The sequence below is a fragment of the Rhamphochromis sp. 'chilingali' genome, assembly GCF_963969265.1.
Source record: "Rhamphochromis sp. 'chilingali' genome assembly, chromosome: 10".
Classification (NCBI taxonomy): Eukaryota; Metazoa; Chordata; class Actinopteri; order Cichliformes; family Cichlidae; genus Rhamphochromis; species Rhamphochromis sp. 'chilingali'.
Window position 1 is genome coordinate 37265677 of NC_137937.1, and position 17218 is coordinate 37282894.

The following is a 17218-nucleotide window of genomic DNA, read 5'->3' on the forward strand; positions in this document are numbered from 1 at the left end:
TTCATAAAGAAAACCACGACTTCAGGTTATTGCTGCTAAGAGGGGTTCTACAAGCTGCTGAATCACAGAGTGTTAGCAAGTCTGCATTTTGGTTCGATTTCTGTTAAATAAATACTTTTACAGTTTAATACATGTTCAATTTTATCCTTCGGGGTTTGTATATTTATCTAATGTTTGGACCTGGTAAGGACCGATCCGATATACAGTATCAGTCTGATCCTGACCTAAATTACTGGATCGGATATCAGAGAGAAACAAAAAATGTAATCGATCCATTAAATATCACAAAAGCACCTCACAAACCTTGCGACATGGCGTAACCCAGGTAGTGACCTGAGCACGTCGGAGCAGTATGCGTAACATGATAGAGCGGCTGTTGTGCGAGAAACCTATCGGCACTCTGGAGCTACTTCACACTGAAAGCATCCGGAGCCTCGCTACATGCTTCCAAACCAGGTGTTGTGCCAAGGTAGGCATCCCGACAAAACCCGCTCCCCCAGCGCCGAGAGCACCTGCTGGGCACGGAGTGTGGATCTGGTTTACTCCGCCTCCATTACAGACAATTAGATGTGGCAGTAGTGATGTTTTAGTTTTGTGAAAAGGTGAAAAGTGAGTGTCATTACATTACCATTCAGTTTGAGGATTACAACAAAAAAGTAAATATTTATTGTTCTCACGTGGTATCGGACAAGATCAGTTTAACAAACGAAGGACATTTATTTTTATTCTCCTGTAACTTTACTGTATAAAGAGCTAAAACCTCCAAAGTTTCAGGAGTAGTTCGTTGTTATAAGAAGTTTTTGTGAACAAAAAAAAAAAAAAAAAAAATCACGGCTGTGGGATACCGTTTGTCCGTGATTTGGACAGCCCAGCCTGTGCTCTCGACGCAGGGGAAACAAATTCCACCAGCATGACACGACCAAAACCCTTTTATCATACTTTTGTTACATTTTGTATAGAAATGACACAAATGTGATAGAAACAGTTTACACTGACATCCATCTTGATAAAAGATGAGACTAATGAAGCTGTGTTTGCATCTATTTGCACTGCTTTCCACTCCAGATGTCTATTTATGTTAAGCTTTAAGTATAAAAGGGTCCATTCTACAAATTGTTGTTGGTTATAAACATTATTTTGTGCAGATATTGCACTTCTTTTTTTCAGAACCAAAGAGTTTTTGAAATCTGCATAAAATTACATATTAATAACTTTTTGAGTATTACTTTAAATACTTAGATTGAAAGTTCTGCTACAAGTTTAAAAGATCAGTATTGCTGAACTGCAAAAAATATTGTGAGTGCAGTGCATGTTTTGCATACAAGTACAATAGAATAGCTTTAGTGTTTTGTTTTTTTAAATTTTAGTCTGAACTTGTACAAAATGCAGCAGGACATTAAAAAACAGTTTTATTCGTTATATAATTGACTATATCGATTCATATCAGTATCGGCAGATATCCAAATTTATGGTATCGGTATCGGACATTAAAAAAATGGTATCGTGCCATCTCTAGTAAGGACGGGATAATTTCTTTTACCAGGACTCAGTACTTAACTTGGTCATGCTAATACAACTGGCATTCCCAGTGTACGTCCTCCGATACACATCAGCATGTTTGTATGAAAGCAGCTTATTTTTGAACAAGTATAGAAAAACTCAAGGTTGCATCCTCATTTGTATTAAATAATGCTTGGAGCAAGCAGATTTATCCCATGCTAAATCACATAATGAGGAAGTAAATCTAGCTAATGATTGAGCCTTTGTAGTTATTGTTCCCTATGCAGCACAACAACTCAGTTTCCTGAGATTTCTGGCTTCCTTTCAGTCGTTCAGGGGACACACATTAGCAGGGTGTGTCATCATATAGTGCATACTAGGCTTCAGTCAGGGGTGATATTACCTCCTCAGTAGGAATACAGACAGCTCAAAAAGTCACCATTATCCTCTCTTACAGACCCCATCATGCTTTCAAGATCAAAGAGGAGCTACCCCCCCCCTGTCCCCTTCTGGCTGCCTCTGCCTCAATTTTATCCCACAACTTAGACATTCACATTACTCACACTCTCATTACACATACATATAGGATCTTGGGGGTGGGCACGATACACGGAGTCCAAAGTACCATCAGGGTGTATACCTCACCCCTGGCATCGTTGCCCACCTCTCAATTTTAAATACACGTAGACATTGAGGGCTAGCAGGAGGGACCATGCGCTTACCTGCTGCTCTCTGGCAGGTAGCTCCATGCCCTCCTGGGTTTTAAATGCACCTTAGAACACACATGCATCAACACTACAATGAGCGGGTGGAGGGAGGTTTGGAGTCTTCTCTCACCCCCATTCTCTGCGACCTGCTGGAGCAGGGGGGCTAGGACTAGGAGGAGGAGTTGGCCGTCCGACTGCGGTCTGGAGTGTGGAGCCTTCCTGCTGCTGCGGAGTCGGGGCGGTCTGCCTCTCCCCACCGCAGGGAAAAGGGAAACACCACCTGGGTCTGGGTGCAGTTCCCCCCTCCAGGGGCGGGGGCACCTAGACCCGGTTTGTAGAGTACGCTTGGGGAGTGTGATCGTGTGTACAACGTCTCTTTATGTCTGTCTCCATGTTGGTTGAGTGTGGAGTAAGTGTATGAGAGCATGAGGGTGGGAATGGATGTTTGTATCTGTGTGTGCCTGTATGTCTGTGTCTATATGTCAGGTTGGGTGTCAGGCGCCACCTCTCTGGGGACATCTCAGGCCCTCCAAGGTTTGGAGGCCTATCTCCCCCTACCACCACTTCCCCTGCCAGTGGCGGACCCCCTCAGACATCGGTGCGTTGGTGGTTCTTTGTGTCCGGGGATGGGCGTCCAGGTACACACCGGCTCACTCCTTGGCGGCCGCTTATCGGGGCCTGGAGCCTGGGGCTCGCTCGGGCCACTTCGGAGGTGGGGTGCCCCCGGCCTCTCGGCCTGGGGCTCGGTCACTCAGGCGCAGCTGGCTGCCGGCGGAGCTCACGGGCGCATCACTGCAACTCCCCCTGACTTCTGCTCCACGGCTGCTGAGTGAGCCCTCATCTGGGACTCTCCTCAGCTCTTTCCGGGACAGTGGCGCAGCTGCCCCTCTGTTGGTCTTCCTTGGTCTCTTGTGTTCTGGGGGCCTCTGGATGTCTGGAGTTTTGATCTCCTCCACACCTGCTTCATGCCCTGGAGGACGGGGCTGTGGCCCCCCCACACCCTCTAGCAGATTATTACATGAAGGAACCTTTTAAAAAACAAAAAACAAGCGCGTCCATGCTCACAGGTGTACACACGGGTGATCACACCCACAAACTACACCCTTTTTGGCTCCTACCTCAAAGCACACTGTGTTCTGTTGATCTTATGTGCTGCACAATAATGTTTAACATTTAGTATTTACTGTCATATTCCCATATATCATTGTGATGTTGTTTATTCTATTACTCTTGTTCTCTTCTGCTTGCTTTCTTTTTTCTTTCTCAGCAGGTGATCCAGGTGATTGATATATGCATTTTTTTTTTCTCTGCCCGTTCTGTTGGTTTTTGGTTTTTGCCCTTCTCCCCCGTCCCTCTTCTCAGCTGTTTCCCTTTCCCTCTTTCTTTCTCCCCTTCTTTCCCCCAGTCAAGTCTGTCCCGTATTCAGTAAGTGAAAATAAAATAAACAATAAAAGGTGAATCAAATGGACCATTACGGCAAGGCTGGGATGGTCAGTTTGGTAAAGTAAATCCGTTGGGCATCTTTCTTTGCCTTTAGACAACAATTCTGATGGCAAAAGAGCCAAACGGGACAGGCCAAAAAAAAAAAAAAAAAAGAAATGGTGTCAGTGGGTATGTCGCTGTTAAGAAGCCATTCCTAAGGAGGGGAAACAGGAGAAAGGTTGAGGTATAACACGTGATGCAATGAATGAAGGTCATAAATGAAAATTTGAAGTCTTTGGTTCAAATCATCATTATTTTGTCTGGAGGAAGCCAGGAGAGAGGTACAGCAGTGAGTCTGTACATGTGTAAAACATGGTGGAGGTTCTGACATGTTTTGGTGTTGGACATCCAAAACTGATTTTGTAATGAACACGGAAAAGTAGCAAGACTGTGGCTCAGGTCGTACAACAGGTCATCTACCAATCAGAAGGTCAGTGGGTCGATCTCCAGCTCCTGTTCCAGTATGTTCGTGCCATCACTGGAGGCGATGCCGGGCTGCGGAGCACGAAAGGTTGAATCGTTGGACTGTGGTATGCATTGATCAGATGTTCGTTGGTTGGGGGCGCTGGAGTGCCGCCCACTTTGGCCCCTGGTTGCCTCCATCTTTGCATGCAGTCCATAGTGGTACAAATATGTATGTGTATATATATATGTATGTATATGTGTATGTGTATGTATATGTATATATATATGTATATATATATATATGTGTATATATATGTATATATATGTGTATATGTGTATATGTGTGTATATATATGTGTATATATGTATGTATATATATATATATATATATATATATAAATAAATCACGACTAGGGTAAGACTTTTGCACAAACTTGTTTTTTTAAGGGGGAAAGGACACCCTGTTTTTGGCACAAAAAAGTAACGGCGCTGAACAAAATGCATTTGCCATTATTATCATCATTATAATAGAAATTTTTAAAAGAGCATTTGCATTAAAGGACATGTGGATGAAAACTATAGAGCAAATTCCTTGGCTTGATAAAGCTCCTATATAATGGCACTTAGAAAAGGTTATTCGAATCTTTGGGAGCAAAGAGAAATACATTGTTTTACCATTTCCTCCAGCTTTTGTTTTTTTTGTTTTTTTTTAACTTCGACAAGTGTGTTTGGCATTTAACAAAAGCTTTTAACTTTTCGATCCAGTGTAATTTCAGAGCACAATAGGACATTTAAACACTGTAACTTTCCAATCCTTATGCACCTGAACTTTTCATGTCTTTTGTGACAGTGGATGATTTCTGCTTTTTTTTTTCTGAGAAATTACAGTGATCACAAATGCATTATGGTGGACCAGTTTGCTGCAGCCTCTTCAGTGCTGCAAAGTGTAAGCTGCCGGACTGTGTAAGAGGTGGAAGTGGAGAGATGGGCGAGGGATGTACTTTTGTGTGTCTCCTTTATGCACGGACTGCTCAACGAACCAAACCCGGTACATGCTCAGGTGCTTAAGGAGCCACCAGACCCCTAAGACTGGACTCACATGTACTGTATGCATCTCAGGCTTCATGTTTAACTTTTTCAAGAACCAGCTAATAAAACCACCATATGAAAACATCCTAAAAAAAAAAAAAAAAAAAAAAAAAAAAAAAAGATCAAAGAGGAGCAAGCTTTTATTTAAGATAAAGGCTAGTTATTTATACTGCTGCTGCTTTCCTCTCTTTTGGGCCAGTCCTCAGAAAGTTCATTCAGTCCTAAGAAAGAAAAAAAATTGTACCAGAATGTTTTTTCTCATGTTATTGTTGAAGTCAAAGTGATTTATAAAATCAGGCTACTTTAAACACACGTTTTCTTCATTCCACACATTTTTTCTAGAAATGAAACCCAGGAAAAATATCTGAAAATGATTAATTCAGTTCTATTAATTCAGTTTTATAAAGCAACAAATCAAAATAACAGTTGGTAACTGTTGTCCTAACAAAAGATGTACATTTGTGTGCGTCTCAACCCTTTGCCTTTAAAAAAAAAAAGAACAAAAAGGCTGTGATAAATGTTCACAGTATGCATGTGCAGGTGATTTTTCACCTCATCTACACCTAACTGAGCACTTAAATACAAACACTTCTCATAAACACTTAATTTTCTGTTTATGAAAAGAAAGAAAAATATTACAAATTTTACTGCGTCATTAAACAAATTTTAAATTCCTCTCATTAACCTTTTTTCCTTGGGTAGCGATGAGGAGATAAACAACAATGATTCATTAAATGAGGAAAGCTTGCACAAAAGCAGTTAGCCTCCTACAGATACGCAGAGTAACAGATGAATTTGCTGTTTTTTACCTTCAAACACTGGAGATTCTATATAGAAAAGTCTTTTTTTGTAAACATGTGGTCTGCCAAAACGGAGTTCCAATTTGTAATGAATTGGCAACGACTGTAAGAGAGGAAGAAATGTGTTGGTGAGTGCTGCACCATGTAAGGACTAACTTACGGCTCTCTGGTGTAGAAGAACAAACGATGAACTAAGTATAAAGGAGGTTGTGTCTTCCTAAAACAGATATGATGAAGTCCCTATGCTGCAGCACACTGTGTAACATTATTCCTAAAAAATGTTGCCAAAGCTTTTTAGTTTTGCTTTGTTTTAGAATTCTGCAATACTCCATGTAAGTTTATGAACTATGCACTAAGAAATTCATATTTGCTGTAATTGACCAACTTTTGCCAACGAAGCAAACGTGACCAGAATTCTCAAGCAGGAAATTAATTAACTGTCCTCGTAATCCTTTGAACACGGCAGCAGGTCAGTAACAGGATCGGGTATAAAAAGAGCATCTTAGAGAGGCAGAGTTTCTCAGATGTCAAGCTGGGCAGAGGTTCACCAATCTGTCTACTAACTGTGGAACAACGGTTTCAAATATCTCAACGTTTATAGAATCTGGAGAAATGTCTGTGCAAGCAATAAGGCTGAAAATCAGTGCTGGATGCTGCGATCTTCAGGACTTCAGGGGGCACTGCGTCAAAAACAGGCACGATTCTGTCATGAAAATCACTGAATGGTTCAGGAACCCTTCCAGAAATCATTGAGCACATTTCCCCAAACCGCCCAGGTAAAGAATAAAACTCTATCATGCAAAGGAGAAGCTATATGTATATAACTATATGATTCAGAAATGCTATGCTACAGTCTGCCCTGCAGGCAAAGCTCGTTTAAAATAGACTGAGGCAAGATGGAAAACTGTTCTGTGGTCGAAATCTGAAATTAGTTTTGGAAAACGTGGCATACGTGGAACTAAGTCATGGAATTGACAGCTTGCACACTGAAAGGTTTGTCCAGGTGTGGCTGTGGCACAGCGGGTTCAGCGGCAGTCAGACGATACCAAAAAATGTGATTACTACAATACAACAACACAAAAGGTCTTTTCCGTCTTTCACAACATTTAGTCACTCTTGGTTTCACACTCGCATGATTAACACATGACTCGTTTCTGACACTGACACCCTTTCAGAAACAAGACTCACAGCAGCACTGAAAACTGGCTGACTGAGCTGAACAGTTGAATTTTAAAACATGAATAAATATTGTAATTAAGAGGGAAAGAATTTTTTGCTAAATAACTTTAGAGAACATTAGGGGCATTTTAAGTCAAATCATTGGGGTACAACACTAGCTTGGCTTTTAAAATGTGGCCTGCTATGAGGTTGGTGCCAAATAATTAGTAAATTAACAAATTAATAGAACGTAAATGCAGATTTCCACTGTGGCAGCACAAAAAAGGCAGCACACCTGTAAGGAAGCTTCAGTGTAGACTGACATGCTTTCAGGTGTAGAGTGACTTTAAAGTGCACTGTAATACAGGTTTGAATATCCAATTATTCACTTACAGTATGATAATACCTCTGAGTTGCTTCCTACAGCCTCTCCGGCCTCTCGCTAGCATCTTGACCGGATGTCTGCTCGAGTCTGTGAAGATGAAACCGAACAGTAAGAACAGTAACAGCCTCATTATCGTTTTCCTGACGCTCACCGAGTGACAGACGAGGAGAGCCCGCAGAGTGCACTGAACAGGCTAACAAGCTGTCAGGCTAACGCGCTGAAACTGATGTGGTGAAGTGCACAGTCACAAAATGAGGGAAGTTTTTTTATGCTTTTCTTTGTCTTGTCACTTTGTGTCATTAGCGTCATTTACAGAAATAGTTTTCTAGTCCATCTCGAGGCACATGCCCATGAAAGTCACACACTGACTTTACAATAGAATTAGCAATCTAGTGTGAACGTCAAAAACCTTTGTCGGGTTCTGAACAAAGCTAGAATTTCATGTGCTGACAGGAAACAGCTAACAGGCTCATTTCTTTTAGTTGAAAACTTTTCTAAGACAAAAGTAGCACATTTTGAAACGTCGACTTTAAAAAAAATAAAAAACAAACAACAGCAACACAGCATGTAAGAAACAATACAGCTACACTACAAAACAGACAGGAGAACATAAGAAGACAAAAGAACAAAAAAAGAAAAGACAGGAAATACAAAGAAGAACATTTCTATGCTGAAGACAGCAATAACATTTAGGGTGCACAGTAAATGTACTGGCTCTTTTCTGTAGACCATCATATAATGCTTTATATCATGGTTTAACATATAGAGACTAGAGATGGTCGTATCGGTATCGGTCCGATACTGACCTAAATTACTGGATCGGATATCGGAGAGAAATAAAAAATGTAATCCGATCCGAAGTATCACGAAGTCACCTCACAAAACGCGCTAGTCGGTGTAACCCAGCCCGGCGCATCAGAGCGGTATGTGTCAGGCGGCAGAGCGGCTGTGTTGGAGCATTTGAAGCCTCCTACATGCTTCCTAACCGCAGCGTTTCATCTCGGCGAAAACTATCCCAGAGAAGTAAAGCAAGTGTGTCAGTTCATCCCTGAATGTTTGCATAGGTTTTCCACGTTAAGCTGAACAACTGATATATTGAGCCACAGCTGGACTGGCCATCGGAGTTCCATAATGAGGTGAAAAGGAAGCGATTTATGTTATTACTTCAAACATGAAGCTGATCAATGATCAGCTGATCGGCTTTTCTGCCGCAAGTCCCGCCTTTCTCGTTTGTTTATGGCCCACTTTGCGCTAGAAAGAGAAGACCAGCGGATAAACAACAGCAGCACGTTTAAGCGTGATCAGCTGTTGTTAGAATGTATTTAATATTACTTTCTAGTATCAGCTGAGGTCTGCTGGAGCCACGGCTGTAAAGCTGCTGGTCATGATGTCGGTTTGGATATGTCACGTATCCAAAGCTCGACACAGCTGCTGTAACATCAGACTGACATCCAGCTAACCACAGCTAAAAAGATATTTAGAATATTTATTCTAAATAATAATATAAATATTTAGTCTATTTAGTCTATTTAAAATGACAGGTCTTTCTTTGCAATGATAACCACAGCAGCAAGCAGTCCCAACAGATGTGTCCAGACAGGGTGCGAACCAGTTACATCCCATTTTGTTTCATCTTCTTACTGTAAAGCTCATCTCATCTTGTTTTTAACCATTATTTCAATTATCTTTGATTTCAATAATCAGCAGAAGACAGTATATGAAGATACAAACTCTGATGAAAAGAGGTTTGTTCCTCACTAAGAAGGTTTTCACTAGCCACTTTGTTAGGTACATCTGCTCAAATGCTCCAAATATTTAATGAGTGAATCGCAGGAGCAGTTGGTGCACTCAGGCATGCAGGGGACTTCAGGGTGAAGTTCAAAATGAACATCAGAATTCGGAAGAAACGTGATACTTTTCAGCCAAAGTATCGTGTCCTTCACCAGATTCAAATCCAATAGAGCACCTTCTGGCCATAACTCAGCTCTGAGCAGCTCCCACGTTAGATTCAGTGTCTCGCTCACTCTGCAAAACACCACCACAAGAAAACCACATCATAGCTTTTTAAGACCATTTAAAAGGAGGGTGAAATACAGAAAACACTGAGTACCCGAGTGGGGTTCCAGCTACGACGGGTTTTACTGAGGTCTCATAATGTGAGTTATGTTGTGGCTTTGAGTTACTTGGAAACTGGTCAAATAGATTGTTGGGGGTTTTGAGCCAGTGGTTTGGCTTTTCAGATGAAAGACGACAGGGAGATCTTGGCCAAAGAGGCACCATTACCTCCAACCAAAGCTGTCCAGAGGCCAAAGACAACTACTTCCATGCACTTGGGTTTGTAGCTGAGGTGATGATGTCTATCCAGCTCATACAGTGGCTTGCAAAAGTATTCGGCCCCCTTGAACTTTCCCACATTTTGTCACATTACAGCCACAAACATGAATCAATGTTATTGGAATTCCAGGTGAAAGACCAACACAAAGTGGTGCACACGTGAGAAGTGGAACGAAAATCAGACATGATTCCAAACATTTTTTACAAATAAATAACTGCAAAGTGGGGTGTGGTAATTATTCAGCCCCCTGAGTCAATACTTTGTAGAACCACCTTTTGCTGCAATTACAGCTGCCAGTCTTTTGGGGTCTGACTCTACCAGCTTTGCACATCTACAGGCTGAAATTCTTCCCACTGTATATGACACATTTTGCGGGTGGTAAACACAGGCTGTTGTCTACTCAAAATGAAAGGTCTTTTGATCCTTGCATTCACAACCACAGCAAGAATCAGAATCAGAATCAGAATACTTTATTGATCCCTGGGGGAAATTATTTTTTGTTACAGTGCTCCATTTTAAACCAACATTAAGACAAGACAGACAATACGCTAACTAAGAATAGTACAATATATACATACATACATACATACATACATACATAAGTCACTTATAAATAAATATTTGGAAAAGAAACGTGTAGTTGTAGCAGCAAACAGTGTGTTAAGTGGATGCGTTGTACAGGGAGATGGCCACAGGCAGGAATGATTTCCTGTGTCGTTCAGTGGTGCTTTTCGGTAATCTCAGTCTCTCACTGAACGTGCTCCTGTGACTGACCAGCATGTCATGGAGTGGGTGGGAGGTGTTATCCAACATTGTCTTTATCTTGGACAGCATCCGCCTCTCCGACACCACCTTGAGGGAGTCCAGCTCCATCCCCACAACATTGCTGGCCTTACGGATCAGTTTATTAAGTCTGTTGGCATCTGCGACCCTCAGCCTGCTCCCCCAGCATGCAACAGCATAGAGGATCGCACTGGCCACAACAGACTCATAGAAAATCCTCAGCATTTTCTGGCAGATGTTGAAGGACCTCAGTCGCCTCAAAAAATAGAGACGACTCTGGCCCTTCCTGTAAAGTGCTGTGGTGTTTTTAGCCCAGTCCAGTTTATTGTCAATGTGTACTCCAAGGTATTTATAGTCCTCCACAATGTCAACACTGACCCCCTGGATTGAAACAGGGGTCAAGTGTTTCCTGGTCTTCCTGAAGTCCACGATCAGTTCCTTGGTCTTTGCCACGTTGAGCTGCAGATGATTCTGCTCACACCACGTGACAAAGGAGTCGACCACAGCCCGGTACTCTGTCTCATCATCCCTGCTGATGCATCCAACCACCGCAGAGTCATCAGAAAACTTCTGAAGATGGCAGGTCTCTGTGCAGTGGCTGAAGTCTGTGGTGTAGAGGGTGAAGAGGAAGGGGGAGAGGACAGTCCCCTGTGGTGCCCCTGTGTTGCTAATCACCTTGTCAGACACACACTGTGGGAGACGTACATATTGTGGTCTTCCTGTCAGGTAATCAACAATCCAGGACACCAGAGAAGCATCCACCTGCATCGCTGCTAACTTATCACCCAGGAGGGTCGGCCTGATGGTGTTGAAAGCACTGGAAAAGTCAAAAAACATGACCCTCACAGTGCTCGCCGGCTGGTCCAGATGGGTGTAGACACGATTGAGCAGGTAGATGATGGCGTCCTCTGTTCCGAGACGAGGCTGATAAGCGAACTGAAGGGGATCCAGATGTAGTCTTACTATGGGTCGCAGCTGGTCCAGGATGAGCCTTTCCAGGGTCTTCATGATGTGGGAGGTCAGTGCCACGGGCCTGTAATCCTGGGGGCCACTGGGACGTGGCGTCTTTGGTACAGGGACGAGGCATGATGTCTTCCACATCACCGGGACCCTCTGCAGACTCAGACTCAGCATAAACAGTTTATGAAAGACTCCACACAGCTGGGGGGCACAGGCCTTGAGGACAAGGGGACTCACTCCGTCTGGTCCAGCAGACTTGCCTGAGTGAAGTCTCCTCATTTGCATCTCAACCTGGTATTGAGTGAAGGTGATGGGTGGGGGAGGGGTGTCAGGAATCTCACAGGAGGCAACATGTGAAGAGAGAGGCTGGCACAGTGGTGTGGCTCTGGATTCCAGGCTGACTGCAGGTGAGGTTGTGGGGGTGGGAGCAGACACTGTGGTGTCGAATCTATTGAAAAACAGATTCAACTCGTCGGCTCTATTCTCACCTCCCTCAGCTCCCCTGCTGTTGGTTGGCCTGAATCCAGTGATGGTCTTCATGCCCCTCCACACCTCTCTCATGCTGTTCTGCTGGAGTTTCCACTCCAGCTTCCTCCTGTAATTGTCCTTAGCCTCTCTGATCTTGTCCTTTAGTAACACCTGGACCTTCCTCACCTCCTCTTTGTTGCCCCCTCTGAAAGCCCTCTTCTTGTTGTTGAGGAGGGCTTTGATGTCCTTAGTCACCCACGGCTTGTTATTTGGGTAACAATGAACAGTCTGAGCTGGAACAATGGAGTCGGTGCAGAAAGTTATGTAGTCTGTGATACACAGAACAGACCCAAAGAAATTACAGGATGTCATGCAGAGCTTCAGGGGAGGAACAAAGCCACGAGGGAAAACAGGCGGGTCCAGATAGACTGAGATATAAGCTGTATATCTCCTGTATTATCTCACACCGTCCTGGACAGTGTGAGAAAAATTGACAGTGGAGAAGCTTGCGGCCATTCTGAGAAATTGAAGAGACTTCAGTGTAATAATGTCATGATTCACAGACATGGCAGCAGGTTTAACTCTGGATCCCATCATTATCATCAAGGCTTTCAGGCAGTTTGGGCAAAGCGGAACAAACTGAAAGTGGCAAGGGAAGACTCAGATGGGTTGTCACTTTTATTAACAACAAATCGTGCTGCACTGATCATATAACCGTGAAAGAAAGTAGGTTATACTGAACAGTTAAGGGACGCACACAGGGGAGAGAAACATCGCAACACAGCAATCAGGCTGTGAAAAACCAATGAAATCTGACAGAACCCCAGGTACAGAGGAGTAGGCAGGTGCCCAGTTACATTCATCTCAACCTTGATGGGGCATGATTGAAGCGACTGCTATTAGGAGCAAGGGTCCTCCTGGCCTAACAAGCAAGAGGTTTACCCACACAACTACAGCCTGTGCTGTTCACCAGCAAGTCAACAGAATGACACATGACAAGCAACTTGCTTTTCATTTGGCTGTGGGGTAACATCCACTCTGCACACCCGCTGGCGCTCTCACATGCCACTTTAGTTCTTGTTTACACTCCCCTCCCAGCTAACCAGACAACCACGTGTGACCACATCTGCTTTCTCTGCCTCGATACTGCACTCTTGTATAATAGTATAATACTCTTCTAGTATTCTTCTGCTCTGTTTCTTGTAATTTTGTGTAATTTCACACATGAATAACCCCGTGAGGAGGGAAACTGTTTCCCCCTTAAGGAATAGTCTAAAACTATTGGAGCAAGCACTGAATTCTCTGTCATCTTAAGCTGAGTTGGCTATTTTACCAAGATAGCTGCATTTTAGAGGTGCAGGAGAATAAGCTTGCCCACAGCAAGCCTGTAGGCATGTGTCAAAGACAGTATTTACCAATCATGGAACAACGCATGACCCGTCTCCATCCTTCCTAAATCATAGGCAGGAAAGGAAGCAGATAATCAACTCAGACTGCAGCATTTATTACATTTTTTATATTATGTTAAATGTCATTAACTAAACATTTCCAGCTGTGGAAGTAATTGATTAATATATGGTGCACAGTCTCCTTATATGCCCTCCTAAATGCAGCTTAAGGGAGATTAAAACCAGAATACATTAGAATACATTAGCCAGCAATGAGAAAAGATTGTTAGTGAAATAAAATTAGAATTGTGTTATTTTTAAATAGAAAATCAAGAATTTTTTTTCAATATTTTATTTTTTTCACCTTTTACACGTTTGAATCTCAAGCTACTAAACGTATTCATATAAATAATACTCACAGTGAGCATTCGCCCGCAGTCAGACGCCAAATGTTTGAGTCGTCCTCTGACATGCGCAGTAGCGTTATCTTAAAATTTCCAGTGTGCAACAACCCTCGCTCGAATATGCGCAATTAGTAATATAGCCCCACCTCGACACAAATAATAATAATAATTATTATTATTATTATATTTTGCATAAGACTGGTAAATATTTTGGCTAAACATGAGATGCAGTCATTTTCATCAATGGCCGGAAAAATGAATGAATAAAACAAACACACCTGAACGAGTGATGAAGATGATGCCCACACACGCCTCTGTTGTACTGTCAGTGATGCCACCATGAAATATGTTTATTTATTTACAATCCAGCTAGGCTAAACAGCTGAGCATTTTAAACTTTTAACATATATGTTTAATATTTAACATATACATTCTAATAATTATTATTTATAATTAATAATTATCATTGTTAAGTTTCTGGGGGGGGTTTTGGGGGGGGGGGGGGTATTCTGTTTTTGAAGGTTATATTTATCATTCATGCATCATGTATATTTACATGTTGAAATTTGAATCTAAAAACATGAGAAGTATTATATAGTTTTCTAATTTTGACAACCGAGGTCGCGTTGCATCATTATAAGCATTATTTCTGAAGAATTGGATCCTGTACAGATAATATTTTATGAAATCCCCCTGCAGAAAATTTGCATCAATACGTTTTTAGAATTTAAAATTTAAAAAAGTGTGGTCATCGGGATACAAACAAGCTGTACTATCTATGTGTTTATACGTCTCTCTGCATTTAATCATTAGTTATCATTAATCTCTGGTTCTCTTCTACTGGGTGTCTTTGTCCCCTCACCCCAACAGCTCGCCCCTCCCTGAGCCTGGTTCTGCTGGATGTTTCTTCCTGTTAAAAGGGAGTTTTTCCTTCCCACTGTTACCAAGCCAGGCTCATAAGGGGGTCGTATGATTGTTGCGGTTTCTCTGTGTTATTGTAGGGTCTTCACTTTACAGTATAACTGTGACTGTTGTTGAGATTTGGTGCCACATAAATAAAATAGAACTGAACCGTTGCAAGAGCTTGGTTCGCATTGCCGGCAATAAGTCAGACTCGTTCCCGGTGGGTGATGGGCTCCGCCAGGGCTGCCCTTTGTCACCGATTCTGTTCATAATTTTTATGGACAGGATTTCTAGGTGCAGCCAAGTGGCGGAGGGCTTTCACTTAGTTGGCCTCAGAATCTCATCTCTGCTTTTTGCGGATGATGTGGTTCTGTTGGCTTCATTGGGTGGGGGCCTCCAGCTCGCACTAGAACGGTTCACAGCCGAGTGTGAAGCAGCAGGAATGAGGATCAGCACCTCCAAATCTGAGGCCATGGTTCTCAGCCGGAAAAGGGTGGAGTGCCCCAAGTGGAGGAGTTCAAGTATCTCGGGGTCTTGTTCGCGAGTGATGGGAGAAGGGAGCCGGAGATCGACAGACGGATTGGGGCTGCAGCTGCAGTAATGCGGACGCTGCACCGGTCCGTCGTGGTGAAGAGGGAGCTGAGTGTAAAAGCGAAGCTCTCAATTTACCGGTCGATCTACGTCCCTACCCTCACCTATGGCCACGAGCTGTGGGTAGTGACCGAAAGAACGAGATCGCGGATACAAGCGGCAGAAATGAGCTTCCTCCGAAGGGTGGCTGGCCTCTCCCTTAGAGATAGGGTGAGAAGTTCAGCCATCCGGGAGGGGCTCAGAGTAGAGCCGCTGCTGCTCCACATCGAAAGGAGCCAGCTGAGGTGGTTCGGGCATCTGACAAGGATGCCCCCTGGGCGCCTCCTGGGTGAGGTGTTCCAGGCATGTCCCACCGGGAGGAGGCCCCGGGGCAGACCCAGGACACGCTGGAGAGATTATATCTCTCGGCTGGCCTGGGAGCGCCTTGGTATTCCCCCGGATAAGCTGGAGGAGGTGGCTGGGGAGAGGGAGGTCTGGGCCTCTCTGCTTGGACTGCTGCCCCCGCGACCCGGCCTCGGATAAAGCGGATGAAGAATTGAATTGAGCTTATTTTCTTCTGACAAACTTGATCTTAAAAAGAAAACCGAATGAACTGAGAAACAACACATTATCAGGTTTCCCCGGATCTGTTATTATAGAGCTGCTCAGAGACGCTTTTCTTTGTAGAACTACAAAGATGTAAATGTGCTGGGTCTTTTATCACATGCATTTCTTTTCACAAGCAATTTTAACCATTGTTATTCTCATTGCCACTTATCACAAATGCTTGATTACAGTTATTGCTGCTAACGCAATTTAAATTCCATCTTGTATTTTCTCAGGTTTTCTTAGTCTAATATTAAGAATTGATAAAATATTGAATTATAAAATTGGATCAGGTACTGTACTGTCACAGTACTGTACATAAAAGCATCTGACTTTTTATGAAATATGTTCTTTTAATGTTCAGGTCTGCCTGTAGCCTGTAGAGTCCCAAACATGCTGATAACAAAAAACCTCTCCTTGGAGCACAGAGGTAGGCTTGGCTGAGTCTGGTAAGTCTATCAAGCATGAACACATCACAGATTTAGTCTGAATACTTGTGTAAATGTTATTCTCACTGACTTCCTTGCAGGCATTTGTATATAGACAGCAAATTATGCAGAAGCTCTTTTCTTTGTCCCATTGTTAATTTCTGAACAGAATGACTTTCCATATAAAAATCATGGTGGCACACCAGCACGATCAGTCCATTTTTACCTGAGGAAAACTTCCCCCTCTTTTACTTTGCATGAGAATGTCACGTTTAACGCACAAAAAAGGGGAAAGAATAAAAAAAAGAAAGAGCTGTCAGCCTTTTCTTTCAGCAAACAAAGAAGAATCAGCCGTCGGTCAAATCACAGATGTTCTACCGCACAAAAATGATCATTATTGTGCCAAGATTTTGTCAGACTTCCTTGCATGCTTCCACAGTGAGCTGTGTCACAAAAGATTTTGGCAAGCTTGTCCCTCAATTAGACAAACACACACAATGAGAGACTCTGTCAGGGCTCAGGCTGTGCCCACGTGGTGACCTTCCCCTGGGACGGCCTGTTGCAGTGCACGCTGCAAAAACTGTCAATACAAAACCATCTATCTGTTCTCTGACCGGATCTATGGAATTACAGCACAGACAGCCCTGTTAAAATGTCTCTCTCTTTGTGAGGCGGCTCCTCTCTGCGCATCTGATTTCAGACCAGTGATTTGTTACCCAGTGGGCCTGTGACAAAATCTGATCACAAACCATTTTCACAGCAGCCGTGTCAATACAAGAAGAGTAAAGACGCACAGCTGTCAATAATCGCATTACTCAAAGTGAATGAAAATTCACTCATTTCAGTT